Below are 15,501 nucleotides of genomic sequence, written 5' to 3'. Positions count from 1 at the left end.
TACTCTCATTTTGTATAGCGTGTTGAATTCGTATCGGTGTATACATGTTTTCACCTCGGAAAGCAGAGGGAGAAAATAACATTAGTTGAGAGATTGAGACATTTGATATTTCTTTCTCTCTCTGGTATTTACAAATTAATTCTAGCAAAAAAAATGCGTTTGTCAATATATTACGGTAAACGTTATAACGGTAGATCTTGGTGAATTTGTTTTTCCCTTCTCTTTCTCTGAGTTACAGATAGATGGTATTAACAACCACAGCAAGAAAAGATGTGTTCAGAAAGAGTGTAACAAGGTTAAGATTTTTTAGACTAGACTTTATATGTATATATGGCCTGGCAAAAATACTCGTTTCAAACCCTCCCAGTGGGTGCCGGGCGGTAATGATCACCACAGTTGTCTTGCACGTTGTCAAGATGGAGATCAGCTAAGGTCAGGTTGAATTGCGGAAGTTTCCTACTCCTTAATAGTAGCAAGCATTAGCAATGCAATTTGGCCATACATATGGGGTCCCTAATTTCATTGGTGGTGCCGAAGAATGAAAGGCTGGGGGGGCAAACCAGTCGCTAACGAGCTCATTCGGATGCCTTGGCAGGGTCCGTCTTATCTTCTGCCTTACCCCGGTATATCGGCTCTGGCGGGGGCTGACCTATTTTTTCCGACCTACTCGTGGGACCAACATACAAGCAACTTACACAAAATGGACGAAATAGACATGACAAACGTAGAACCCTCCACAGACTTGGAGGATGAACTCTTGGCCTCCAGCCAGGAGACTTTGAAGGGGAGCTCATTTAGCGCTGATATTTCCAGCACTTGTGAGCAACCCAAAACCACAGAAAGTATAGCACTCCTATACTTCCTAAACCGTATACAAAACCGAAACCCTCGATTAGCAGTCCAACTCGAGGAACCAAAAAACCATCAGAAGGTGCTCTTCTCAGGAACCGCTTCAAAACGGCCTCTCACATTCTCGCCAAGATTGACAAAAATGAAGAGACCGGAGTTATTCATGAGAGGGATGCCCAAGATAAAATAAAGTACCAGAAGGTTGTTGATGAATAAAACAATCTTCTGGCCAGCCGAGAAAAGGCCGTTAAGCAAAACAGATCTCAGGTAGAGATCTGCACGTCTCAGAAAAAGAGCAAGCTTGACGACCGGACAAAGCCAGTGAAAGCACCATCTTCTGGAGCAGCGCAACTGCGTACTCTTAGTGAGGTTGTCAGGGATGACCTCCACGTAGCAGTTGTGGATGAGCTCTCCACAAACAGCAAATGTCTGCTGAACGTGTGGAACTCTATCGAGGGAAAGCTTTCTGAGATGGTGTTTTCATACACTATAACAAACAGTGAGGGCCCCTACCCTAGTTTTGACTCTCTCGAGATGCTCAGGGGGCATAGGGTAATTAAGTGTGCGGACAGGTTTTCTAGGGATTTCCTTAGTGAAAGAATTACTAGGGTTAGAAATGACTGGGAGGGCTTGAAGCTCAAGCTTATCCCAGCTAAGGACATCCCTAGACAACCGAAGGCTCGCATCTGGTTCCGCTCATGAGCATAAAGTCAAGCGAACAGTACCTGATCCGCGGTCTTCAGAGGCAAAATCCGCTGGTCCCCATGCACGATTGGGCTTTAGTTAAATCAGAAGAACCGCAGAAGACCAAAGCCTCTTACCTTCTGAGGATTAGCTACTCTAGGCAATACAATCGCAACAAAACACGTGAGTAGGGGAACACCCCAGGGTGGTGTCCTTTCGCCTCTTCTATGGCTTTTGGTCATGGATACAATTCTCGTTAAATTAGAGAGATGTGGAGTGAAGGCCTATGTGGATGATTTGGTGCTATTGTAGTCAGGAAAGTACACCTCTTTGATTAGTGAAATCACGGAGTCAGCTTTGAAGAAAGTTAGCAATTGGGCCACGAGTTGTGGACTAGGAGTTAACCAAAGTAAAACTGAACTGTTGCTCTTCACCACCAAAACTAAAGTACCACCCTTCACGCTTCCTCGACTCAACGGTCAAATCCCATCATTGTCTTCCAGTGCAAAGTATTTGGGAGTTATACTCGACCCTAAACTAAACTGGAAACTCAATATTGAAGTACGGGTTTCTTTCTACGCCTGTGTTGCTTTCTACGCCTGCAGCAAAACTTTCGGCAAAAAGTGGGGACTTCAGTCGAAGATGATTTTATGGACGTACACAACCGTAGTTCGTCCAATCTTAACATATGGTTCGATTGTGTGGTGGCCTGCTCTTAGCAAAGCCTATAATATTAATAAGCTAAAGAAGATTCAGAGAACAGCTTGCGTGGGCACCACAGGGGCCATGCGTACTTTCCCAACGGACGCCTTAAACGTTATTTTGGATCTTCTACCAATCGACCTTTTTATTATATACATAGTTTCCTGCAGCGCTATTAGGCTGAAGGAATCAAACAGCTGGTTGTCAAAACCTTATGGTCACAGCAACACAACGAAATTGATTCCCTCAGATATTATCTCGGTAGACACTGACTACTGCACTCCTACTTTGAACCTCAGTAAGGGTTTTAAGGTTATTTTCCCATCGAGAGAAGATTGGGAGGATGACATCGTGACGATAGGTTTCGACAAACCTGAATCCCTAAATGTAGCCAAATCCTTTAGGCTTCCTTACTTTGCTAGCGTTTTTCAGGCTGAACTGGTGGCAATAAAGGAGGCATGTAAGATACTTAAACAAAACCCAAACCAAAACCGAAATGCGGCTATCTTTACAGACAGTCAGGCAGTTGTCAAAGCCATTAACTCGGCCATATCCCTCATCTAAATTGGTTCAGCAATGTCGCGATGAGCTTGCAAGCCTGAATATTAACCTTGTGTCACCCTGATCTGGGTTCCGGGCCATAGTGGTATCGTGGGAAATGAACGGGCTGACCATCTAGCCAAGCAAGGATCGGCTATTCATAGCTCACTTGCGGAAATGGTTAACATTCCTCTTGGTGCTATGAAGGGTAAAATCTTTTCTATCTACCAAACTGAATCAAACCGAAGGTGGAGCAATTTACCCAACTGCATTATATCTAGGAAGATATGGCCCACCTATAATAAAACCAGTACAAACGGTCTTCTATGCAAGCCAAGGCAAGACATAGCCACTAGCCAGGTTTGTACCGGACATTGGCCTATAGGAGTTCATGCAGAGAAGTTGGGTATCTCTTACAACACCTTTTGCCGAAGCTGTAGTGCAACTTAGTGTTAACGTAACATTTATTTGTCATGAATTACTTTACAGCTCTTTTTATACAATACAACATTTATTATGTAAATGAAAACCACTTATTTTCAGCATTTTGGAAATGTCGTGAGTAATGTTGAGAAAATAAACAACGTCTATACACACAAATAAAATAGAAATGGAAAAAAGAGATGAATAAATAAAAATGTTTTCAATGTTCCTGCGTTGCTTTATTTTCATGATCCATGTTTATATTCTGTAACTCTCGCATCGACAAAATTAAGTCCATAAACTCTGAAAATTGGAACAAATCAGAGTTTTTTTTGCATTTTTCAACGGTCTGAGCGAAAATAAACGCATAAACGCAGCTAATTACAAAAATATAATAGTTGTAGTGATTTCAGGGTTTTATGTTTCTAGGTCCTAATTCTCATTGGACTGTTGCACCACCTAATTTTTTTTTTGCTTACTTAATGATTAAAACTGGTTTCAAATAACAAACTAATATTTCTCTACACCCAGAGAAAAAGACTGTGTAAAATTGCCTTATTTGCCTAAGCTGAATTTTTTTGTATGGAAGTTATATTCTAACATAAATTTGCCTTAGTTCTAAGGCAATTTATGCTCGAAAATCCTAAGCTAAATTTACCAAGGATAGGCTACCGTGCCTTAGATGGATAATGTAAATATTTTTGTATTGAAATATTTCCTAACATAAATTTACTTTAGGACTAAGGCAATTAATTATAAAATTTTAGCCTAGAAAAAAGGTAATTTCACCTAAGCCTAAGCTAATTTTATCCAGGAATTTTTTTATTAGAATGTTATTTTCCTAACATGATTTTGCCTAGAACTAAAGCAATTTATGTTAGACTCTTACCTATGACTAATGTAATTTTACCTTAGGCCTTGGTAAATTTTACCTATGATTTTTTTTTTGCTAGAATAATTTTTTTCTAAAATAATTTTGCTTAGAACTAAGGCAATTTTACCTATGGCCTAAGCTAATTTTTTCCTGGGGAATTTTTTCGGTGAAATGTTATTTTGACCTACTTGACCTACGTTAATTTAACGTTTTTTTTTGTTCGGCAAAAAGTTTTGAATTCTTCCTAAAAAAAACTTAGCGATTCAAATGTTATTATAAAGGAAAAAAAAAAACATTTATTATTGTTTTAAAAAATATACAAATGTTTTTTTTTGTTTTCTTTACCTTCAAGAAATTTTGAACTCAAAAAAAAAATCAAATGGGGTGGCGCAACAGTCCGTTGTGAACCAGGGCCTAGTGACTTACAACTCTCAACCATTCCTGTGTGCGAGTACTGTTGTCAGGAATGGAAGGGACCTACAATTTAAGGCCGAATCTGAACGGCTAATTTGAGAAAGCACTTTTTCATGACAAGAATTACTCTTGAAGGATTTGTCAATTCCTCGCAAGAGGCAGTACCCGCGAAAATTATTTTTTTAAATTAAGCTGGCACAGGCAGGGATTGAACCCAAGACCCCTTGCATGACAGTCCAACGCACTAAACATCATGCCACGGGTACTACTGTTGTTGTTTTTTACACAGGTTTATTTCCACAAAAGAAAAAAATTATAAATAAACTTTACCTAGGGCCTAAGGTGATTTTACCTAGGGCCTAAGGTGATTTTCCCACCAAAAGCGCAAAAAGCAATGATTCGAGTTTTGGAGGGAAAATCACCTTAGGCCCTAGGTAAAATCACCTTAGGCCCTAGGTAAAATCACCTTAGGCCCTGGGTTAAGTTTATTTATTATTATAGAGGACAGCACAGGTCGCTCAAGAAGCTCTATAACAGTCCCACAACATCAAAGAAGGCAAAAGTCGTAGAAGTGGAAGATCGTTCCAATGAAGATCATTATGTGGAACCACTAAATTCTAACGAGATGCAAAAAATTTGCGATGAGCTAAAACAAAACCGTGACTGGGACACTGTTATTAAGCAATGGAAGCAAACTATGTCAATGAGGAGGGATATGATAAGCCAGAGTAATGACAACGACATTCAGACAGTCCTCTAGGAATGGACGCTTTACAATTTTTCACGAGCGCCGGAACTGGTAACAATATTCGTTTTTTTTTTAACTTATTTCTTCATTTAATATTACATTAAATTTTAACATAACATTCAATGTGTTTTCTTCTTTTTATAAACAGATTGCCATGGATTTCGATTTCTTAAGGCCAAACAACGGGTTTGACTTTTCGAAGTGGAAGCAATTTTCAAAAATTGCCATCAAATTCTTCAGTGAGAGGGTGAAGTGTAGCGGGCTTAAATCATACCTCAATGAGGTCAAAGAAAATATTGCTGACCTTGACATAGGTAAAATGACTCTATTTTAACACTTTGTTTAATTAAATACTTTTCTTTCAATTGTGTTTTAAATACTATGTTTATTCTATTTTTCTTATGAGGCTTTAATTTATTTTCAGATAATGTTAACATTGCTTATGCAACTTTGTTACATGGATTGCTGCCGCCATCATCGCAGCAGTTCAAAGGCAAGTTCAAGAAATTTACAATCGAGGACTCCAGGAAATCATTCACTACTGAAGTTGTAAATGCAAGCCACATTGAACAGTTCCTTAAAAAAAACAAGAAGAATGTGCAAAATCCGGCACGAAACTTCAAAAAAATTTACCTTAGGAAATAGGTAAAATTTACCTTAGGAAATTGGTAAAATTTACCTTGAGAAATATGTAAAATTTATTTTGGAAAATAGGTAAAATTTGCCTTAGAAAATAGGTAAAATTTACCTTAGAAAATAAGTAAAATTTACCTTAGGAAATAGGTGAAATTTTCCTTCGGAAATAGGTAAAATTTACCTTAGGAAAAAGGTAAATTTCACCTTAGGAAATAGGTAAAATTTGCCTTAGGAAATAATTAAAATTTGCCTTAGGATATAGGTAAAATTTACCTTAGGAAATAGGTAAAATTCGCCTCAGGAATAAGGTAATTTGCCTTAGCAAATAAGTTAAATTTACCTAAGAAAATAGGTAAAATTTACCTTAGGAAATAGGTAAAATTTACCTTAGGAAATAGGTAAAATTTACCTTAGGAAATAGGTAAAATTTACCTTGTAAAATAGGTAAAATTTACTTTGGAAAATAGGTAAAATTTGCCTAAGTAAAACTTCGGAGGGGAAATTTTTAAATCACCTTAGGAAATAGGTAAAATAGGTAAGGTTTATGTTAGGGATAAGGTAAATCTGAAGATTTTCAAATCACCTTAGGAAAATAGGCTATCGTAACCCATTCCTATAAGCTAGCTCAAAACGGCCTTAGGCCTAACGTGAAATCAGCTCCTTCTCTGGGTGTAATTGCGCAATTTAGAATTGTTTCTAAATCCTCATTGTTCTCTTACTTAACTAGAGTAATTAATTTCACTTTATATTCGAATGATATTACTCCCAATCGAACGCAATGAGAGTACCAAAAAATTGTTCATCCACAATTCTGAATTTTCTTTGAACATCTCTTAACAGCTGACTACATCGCCATTTTTCAAAAGTGGTCGCCATTTTTCAAATGTGGGAAGTATGCACATCTTCTTGCATAAGTATTTGTTCCCCACATTTTTTTTATATGGAGTTAATACATATGCAAGTTGGTGTGCAAATCACAGCTTGTAGGCAAAAAGAGAGCAACGCGTCGAAGTTGATTCTCTCGTTTAGTTTTTTTCTCTCTGGGATGGACCATTTGAGGCGCAGTCAAGGTCAACATTTGCATGAAATAATCTTCAAACATTAAATTATATGGACAGCACTATCGATTCAAATAAATATTTCTTGCATTTATCTGAATTGTAGTATTTTATTTTAAGCTTGATATAATAGAATTCTTCAGACAACATATTCGTTCCAAAAACAAGGCTTACTTCAAAGCCTTTTTCTGTGGAAAACCGTTAAAGCAAAAATTGTTTAGTGCTTATTTAGATTTTTGTGAGACAGGTAAAAATTAACAACTTTTGAAGAAAAGGATTATTGATTTGGAAAACTAACCTTGATTTTATTGAAAAAAGTTACTTTATAAATTAAGATAGCCTCAACAATTTGTATATACCTACGTATTTTCTTGTAATTTAAGAAAATGATTCCTCAAAAACTTGACGTGATACATTAGTTTTCAAGTCGGATTTGAACTAAGGCCACCGAAACCCATTGGGAAAGTGCAATTCTAATGCTAGTAAGAAAACCTTGTCGACCAGTGTAATATTGCAATCTTACTTAAAAAACAGAAAATCCATGATAAAGGTACAGTCGAGTTAACAACTGGTGATTTATCTATTTAATGAATCTGCTTAAATTAAATCACCACCAGGCACTTTATAAATTATCTGATAAGACCAAAAATGGAATTCAAATCTTTATAGCAACATTTCGACTATGAAGGTCAGTTTTCTGATGAAGTGATATGTGCAACCATTTTATTGTGGTCTAGTTTCTACATACGTATGATTGCTAGAATTAATGTCATGTATTTATTGTAAGATTAAAATCATTATACGGTTCGTAATAACAATAAGTAATAAGTATACATATGTGATAACACTTCTATCTTAGATAATTCACCTGGCTTAGTTTTATCAAATTTATTTATTATGCAGTAAAATAAGGGTTTCACCTCAGAATGAGAGATAGTCAACTAGAAATGTGTGCACACCTTTTCACCTCACCTCATATGCTATCTAATAACAACAAACTAGAATTCAACTTTAAAAGGTGTAATTTTGAAAACCTTTTAAACTTAGTATGTACGATCAATTGGGATCACTTATTTTGTAACTTTAATATTGACGATATGTGTAACACTTTTTATTTAACTCGTTTTGACTGTTTCTACAAAACGATTCCATTTAAAAAGACTCGTAATAACTTGAGTGTTCCACCATGGTTTGATTCTCACGTTAAAAACTTAAAAAACAAAAGGAAGAAAGCTTAAATAAAGTATAATCAAATTTGTTAATCGTAAGAAGAAAGCATGTGGGTACCCTAACTTAATGACTGATTCGGCATCAAATATTAATGAGCCGAAAATAATTGCAATTATGTTTGCAAACTACTTCATGCTTTTGTAGATTATAATGCTATTAGTTTTCCTAACACATTTACCACTGTTATAAATTTCCCCCACTTAAATTCTATCAATTTCGTTATAAGTGAAGATTCTGTCCTTAATAGTATCCTACAACTTGGCAAATGTTTAAGCCCTGGTCCCGACGGTGTACCATCATCCATTTTAAGGAAATGTGCTGCGTATTTAGCACACCCGTTGTGTTCTTTTCAACACATCCTTAAGTAACTCCCTGTTTCCTTTTATCTGGAAAAGCTTCTTCATAATACCAGTACACAAAAAAGGTCCTAAAAACGAAAAAATGAACTGTTTGAATCAATAGTATGTAGCGTCCTTTCTTTTCACTGTAGTTCAATTATCTGTGATAACCAGCATGATTTTGTTAAATAGCGTTCAACTGTTACTAATCTGTTTCACTTTACGTCATTTTGTTTAGATGTTTTTGAAAAACTTGAACAAGTAGATTGTATCTTACTGATTTCAGCAAGGCCTTTGAGAAATTGTGTCATAAAACATTAGGTTAGGTTAGGTTATAGTGGCTGTCCAAGATGGAAACGGACACACTTAGGCCAGTTTAATGGCCCATTGTGATACCACATGAATCTTGAGGCTTCCTCCTAAGCTCAATGGAACCAGCTTGAGTCCCTTACGAAACGTGAGAGGCTGATTATACCGATATGATTTAGATCGTTTATATCGTTAAAGAAGAATTTTCCTAGGTAATTCTTGCGTTTTCGAGCTAGAGCAGGGCATGTGCAGAGAAGATGAAGAACCGTTTCTTCCTCTTCCTCCAAAAGTCATTTTAGAATACGCCTAGTCTCGTGGCGTGCTTTCCTATTATAGACAGTGTCCGGTTATGACACCTATTATCGAGCTTATATGCGATCTGCTTAGTGAGAGCAAGCACCTTGAACGTTTTATATCCAGTGTTGGCCAGATGTTTTTTGTGGCTTGGCACATGGAGATGTTGTTCCATCTGGTGCCTGCCCTCCTCGCAGCGTCTTGTATTAGCAACAGTTTACAAGTAGCGATTGGTATGCCAGTACTTGCCAAATGTGGTAGGAGGGGCTGTACTGTACCGTTCCTGGCGAGTTCATTTGCCTTACAGTTACCTGGAATGTCTCTATGGACCGGCACCCAGCAAAGGTGAATATTAAACTGTTGCGCCATGATCGACAGTTATGGACTGTTATAGAGTTTGTAGAGACAGAGTCTAGAGATTTGATAGCGGCCTGGCTGTCAGAGAAAATACGGATATCAGATGTTGATATCCCGTTTTCTTTGAGCCAAGACAAGACTTCCTTAATCGCCAAAAGTTCCGCCTGGAACACGCTACAATGGTTGGGAAGGCGGAATGAGAGACTTAATTTCAGTCGTTCAGAGTACACACCTCCACCAACGCCTTCTTTGGTTTTTGAGCCATCTGTGTTAAAATGGATTGACTCATCCTCCAAGAATGTCCTATCCTCCCAAAAAGATCTGGTAGCTATAGAAATCTTGAAGTTTCTGTCGAATTGTAGTTGGGGGATGGTGTAGTATGTGTGCTTTGGAATTGATTCTAAGTACCTTAGAATTATGGAGTTTCCAATGCTGTTGTTGGTCCAATGCGACGAAGCATTAAGGCGAATAGCAGAGCTTGCAGCTATTTGTTTGCTAAATATGTCAAGAGGTGTAAGGTAGAGCAAGGTGTCCAGTGCTGCAGACGGGGTCGTGCGAAGCGATCCGCTTATACATAGGCAGGCTGAACGTTGGACTTTATTTAACTTATCCCTGTTTATACCTTTCTCTAAAGCAGTCCACCATACTGCCACACCGTACGTTAAAATCGGTCTGATTACCGATGTGTATAGCCAATGCGTGATTCTGGGCTGTAAACCCCATTTATTACCAATAGCTTTTTTGCAGGAAAAGAGAGCTACAGTAGCTTTTTTGACTCTTTCCTGTACGTTGCGTTTCCAATTTAGTTTTATGTCTAACACAAGATCTAAGTATTTAGCCTCGTCTGAGAATTTAAATTGGATTCCTTTAATATAAGCAGGGTTGGCAAATGGAATTTTGTATCTCCTCGAAAATAAGACCAGATCGGTTTTGTGTGGGCTAACACCCAGTCCACACCGATCAGCCCAAAGTATTAGTCTGTCTAAGGCATTTTGTAAGAGTTTTTTTTAGGATATTAAGATGCTTTCCTGAAACTGCTATAGCAACGTCGTCCGCATAGGCTATCACTCTGAAACCCTCCGCATCCAGACTAGTTAGGATTTCATTCACCACTAGGTTCCAGAGGAGAGGGATAGAACACCACCTTGCGGTGTCCCTCTACTAACGAATCGTCTGCAAGAAGAGTTTTGAGTTAATTATTCTGCTAGTAAGCATTAAATGAATTAACTCCCGAAGCGAACTCTCTACATTTAGAGATGTCAGTGCAGATGTGTTTGCAGATGTGTCCACGTTGTTAGAGGCAGCAACCATAGTGAACTCTTTATGATGGAGGGAATATTCGATGGGGCGTACTAAAGTGTGTAACGCTGTTTCCACCGATTTACCTTTACAGTATGCATGTTGAGACGAAGACAGAAGTCTTGTATCGATACGTGCCCTTAAATGGATATCAATCAATCTTTCCAGGGTCTTAAGAAGGAATGATGATAGACTTATAGGTCGTAGATCTTTAGGATTGACTTGGGAGCATTTAACTGCTTTAGGTATAAAAACAACTTTAACTTCTCTCCATGCCGAGGGAACATGGACCAGGTAAAGACAAAACATTGCTTTTAAAACTATCACAGCAAGGTTTTAAAGGCTGTTTCATAAACTGGATCTATCATATTTGCAATAAAGACGGTATAGTGTTAAATTTAGTAATAAGTGCTCAAGTTCATTTGTTGTGAATTCTGGTGTCACTCAGGGTAGTCACCTTGGTGCTATTCTATTTGTTTTATTTATAAACGACTTGGTTTCGATCATACAAAATTCGTCTGTCCCAATATATGCTGACGACAATAAAATTTAAAAAAAATAATTAACTCTACATCTGACTGTCTTCTCTTGCAAGCAGACTTAATATTATTCAGGGAATTATGCAATAATAATTGTCTTGTTTTAAATGTTGACAAATGTAAAACCATGTTCCAATCGTTTGTAGCAGGGTTGTTGCGGATGTACAAATTTTGACATCCGCGGATTTTGTTTTGGCTACGAGGATTTTTTGAGATTCATATCCGCGGATGCGGATGCGGATTTTAGAATGTATTACATAAAAACAATTTGAAGTCCGTTAGTAAAGGGAAACTGTATTGATTACCTTTGCGTTTAATAATTAAATTTAAAAATGGGTGAGTTATATTTAATAAAAAGCAAGATTGCAGCCTTCTCAGACTGTAATCTGTTTCTTAGTGGATCGTATATAAATCCAGCTCTGGTAAATAGTTGTTCGCTGGGAACACTGGCTGGTGGAAGTGATAAATACCTCAGTGCAAATTTGGAGAGCCTTTTAAAGTCTGTTTGATGGACTTTCCACTAATCAAGTGGATTATTATCCAATTCTAGTCTTTTTTTTATTTTGGTAACATGCTTACTCCCTTCGGAGAAGTGCTTCGTGACTAGCGTTATCAGATTCTCCTTCACCTTCGTCTTTAGTTGATGAATCTAGCATCATTTCCATATCGCTTCCGAAGCAAGCCTTTGTTTTATGTTGTATCTTCTTTCTTTTTTTAAAAGATTTTCATTGTTGGCGCTCTCAAATAAAACAAACTCTGGGAGCTTTGATTTCAAGTGGTTTTTCAACGAAAAAGTCATGCGTCCTTTTCGTGAGTTTTACGACATATTTTGGATTGTCAGGATCATTTTTATTTAAATTAAAATAGATCCAGATGCTGCTTTTTGTTGGTGGCAGCATTTATGTTTTGTATTTGCATCACTTTTTCATTTAATATATAAAAATAAACTGTGTCCTCTGGCCACTTAGCAAGAACTTTTATATCCTCAAATCTGTGACCATTGCATATGACTTGTTGTTGCTTTTTTTCGTAGCCTACCGAGATTTTTTAATTTAAATTTGTTTACTAATGCTGAAAGTGTCGTTTTTATTGAACATGGTATAATATGCCGTGCTGTTGCTATTTTTCGAATTTGAAAAAAAGCGATAGAAAACATCCGCATCCGCAACAAACTCTGCATCAGTTTATGCGGATGCTGATGTTGCAACTAATGCGAATAATCCGCAATTGCGGATGCGAATATTCGCAACATCCCTAGTTTGTAGTTACATGTTTGATTCTTGTCCTTTAAATTGGGTATATGTATTTTCTGACTTAAGTGTTGTATTAGAACCTAAGTTAACATTCAATGACCTTCATAGTTAAAAAGCAAATAGAGTTCTGGATTTTATTAAAAGATTTGGCCTTGATTTCGGTGATCCATATGTTTTAAAATCATTTTTTGTTTTATTTGTGAGACTAGTCCCGGCTTGTACAGTATGGTCACCTTACTACGCCGTACACATCACAAGACTCGAAGCCATTCAGAAAAGATTTTTGAGTTTTTGTATACGATCCCTTCCGTGGTTTCATGATATTCAAATATTACCGCCTTATTCACAAGGGCTTTCTTTCATAAATCTTCCTGCTTTGACAATTCATAGGATGTACTGGCAGTTTTGTTTTATTGTTGGAATAATAAAGGGACAAGTTTCATCACCATCCGTTCTTGGTAGTTTAAACTTTATCTACTACATCTTTTCCAAAACTGTAAGGCATAGCTAAAATGTTTGTCGCAATAATTTTCATTCGGTTAATCATTTCGGAGATAAAAGATCCTTTTAGCGACTTTTTGAAATTAAATTAATATTTGAAGCTGTATCGGAGAGCATACTTTTATATGGCGCACAAGTTTGGGGATGTATGAGATTTCAAACGGTGGAAAAACTCTTGACACACTATATTAAAAGGATATTTAGCTTACCAGTCAACACACCAAATTACGTGGTAATGCTCGAAACAGGACTATCACCTTTACACATAAAGACCTTGAAGTTGCAAGCCGATTTTCTTCAGTACATATTCAATTTATTAGAATCCAGATTAGTCAAGAAGGTAGCTATCAGTGCCATACACGAACGAAACAGCTGGTATAGAGAGTGGTCAAAACTTGCTGAAGTATGCAATTTAAGCTTTTATTTAAACCTGGAAAACATTGGTAGTTGCAAGACTCTCTTCTACAATGTAATCTCGAAGGTGGATGAGAAATGTAGAGCTGAATATATAGCTGAAGCCTCCAGTTCCATCTACAGAACAGTTTACAGTAGATTAAATCACAATTTGGCAGAGAAAAACTATTTTCGTGACTCTAATAAGGTTAATGTTATCGCTACAATGGTCAGACTTCGCAGCGAGCTTATCAATCTGAACTTCATACCTCACAGACCTGATCTACCATTAGAATGCAGCATTTGCAACATGAGAGAAAGAGAAGACGTCATTCACTTTTTGGGAAGATGCTCAACTCTGAAAGGAACCAGAAGAAGCGTTCTTGGGAGCGATTTTTTATCTGAAGAGCAAGTCCTGGACGAATTGAATCATATGAACGTTAATAGACTTTATGAATATTGTGTAATTGCGCTCAGATATAGAGCAAGAATAATTAACGAAGATTTTTGATTAAACAAACCTTTAACTGTATCTTATTTGAATTTTTAAATTTTATTGGTTTCCATATAATTCCTTATTTTAAACACATATGTTATTTAAAACGGTTATATCTCTGTAATTAAATTAATATATTATAGTTGTCAATCTGGCAGACGACAAATGCCATGTCATAATGATTTTTGTAAATGTAAAAACGTATCTATTGTTAAATTCAAATATTGATCCAATAAAATCCAAATTATCTATCTTATCTATCTATCTAATAGTGAACAGATAAAAATAGTACAAAAAAGTACTTTTTCTTTAAAATATCGTAGCTGTACTAGAGTTATCCACTCTGGTTTTGTTAAAAGTTGTCAGTTGATTTTTTTCTAAAAGATTAATTAATAATGACCAACAATACTTTGCATATGATGAACTAGTCGAAAACCAATGTTTACCAATTTTAGTAGCATTTCTTGAAAGTTATTATTTCTTATATAAACAAATACAGATAGATTACATTAAAAAAAAATCTTTCGCTAACAACAAAATTTAGCACATCATTATGAAATCATTTTGAAGACAATACCTTCATTCATTCATGAGATATTGAGAGTAGAATATCAATTTTGTAGATTTTAATTTGTATGAAAACACTGTCAATTTGATTTTTATCTAAATTTTACCAGATGTCAAAATTATTGTGATAACATCATTTTTTATTCGTAAAACATTTGAGGTCACAATTATTTTTTTTGATTTATAAAAAAAACTTGATTTTTTTTTAAACTATATCAGTTTGGGATCACTTCACAATACCCGTGTTTTTTTAGCAATCTATAAATAGTTTAGAAAAAACACAAATAGAAGAAAGTTTTTTGAACATCAAAAGTTAAAATTAACTTCAGCAAAAAAAGACTAACTAAAACTAATAAAATGGACAATTTTCAAGAAGAAATGCTAAGAAAATATCTGGCAATTGAGATTTCAAAGTTTTAACCAAACAATTTGACATAAAATAAAAACTTTAAGAAGGGGGTTTGTTCGTAGACTACTTCATTAACATGTGGTGTTGAAACGAGCTTGAAGCTCACCTCAATTCTTTATATACCTGAATCGAGTTGAAATAAGCTTGATTCGAGTTGATTTCGGTCGAGGATCGGAGTCGAGAAAAAATTTGTGAAGAAAAACCTGAGTGGGTTTTAACGATAATGCATTTTGGTCTGTTTATTTGCGTGTTTGTTGTTGAGTATTATAAATTAATATTGTCAGTTTGGCAACATCATAAATCTATAAAGCTTTTATAAATGATCATTCAAAATTATGTATACCTAATTTGTAGTTTGTAAGAATATGAAATAAGATACTCTTGTATTATCCATTGAACCATAAAGGTCTTTTTCTGTAGTTACAGTTCACCACATAAATGGCGACGAGATAAAAAAATCAAGTTTCTATTTATTAAATAAAATTTAAATTTATATTAGTTTTTTTTTTCGATTGAAAAATTTTAATGATCGGTCCTGATAAGGATACTGAAAAATTGATAGTAAAACAAATATAATGACGACGACAA

The 15,501-nt window shown here is 36.0% G+C and overlaps 1 protein-coding gene across 1 annotated transcript in view; it reads right to left on the bottom strand.

The window, feature by feature from the left end:
• Positions 1-15,501, bottom strand: part of LOC129941648 (thiamine transporter 1) — a 47,323-nt gene that overhangs the window by 17,755 nt on the left and 14,067 nt on the right. The window lies entirely within an intron of this gene.

Source organism: Eupeodes corollae, chromosome 1 (genome assembly GCF_945859685.1).
Source record: "Eupeodes corollae chromosome 1, idEupCoro1.1, whole genome shotgun sequence".
In the NCBI taxonomy this organism is placed as follows: domain Eukaryota; kingdom Metazoa; phylum Arthropoda; class Insecta; order Diptera; family Syrphidae; genus Eupeodes; species Eupeodes corollae.
Note: the sequence above shows the minus strand (reverse complement) of the source record. Positions and strands in the feature narration are given on the sequence as shown.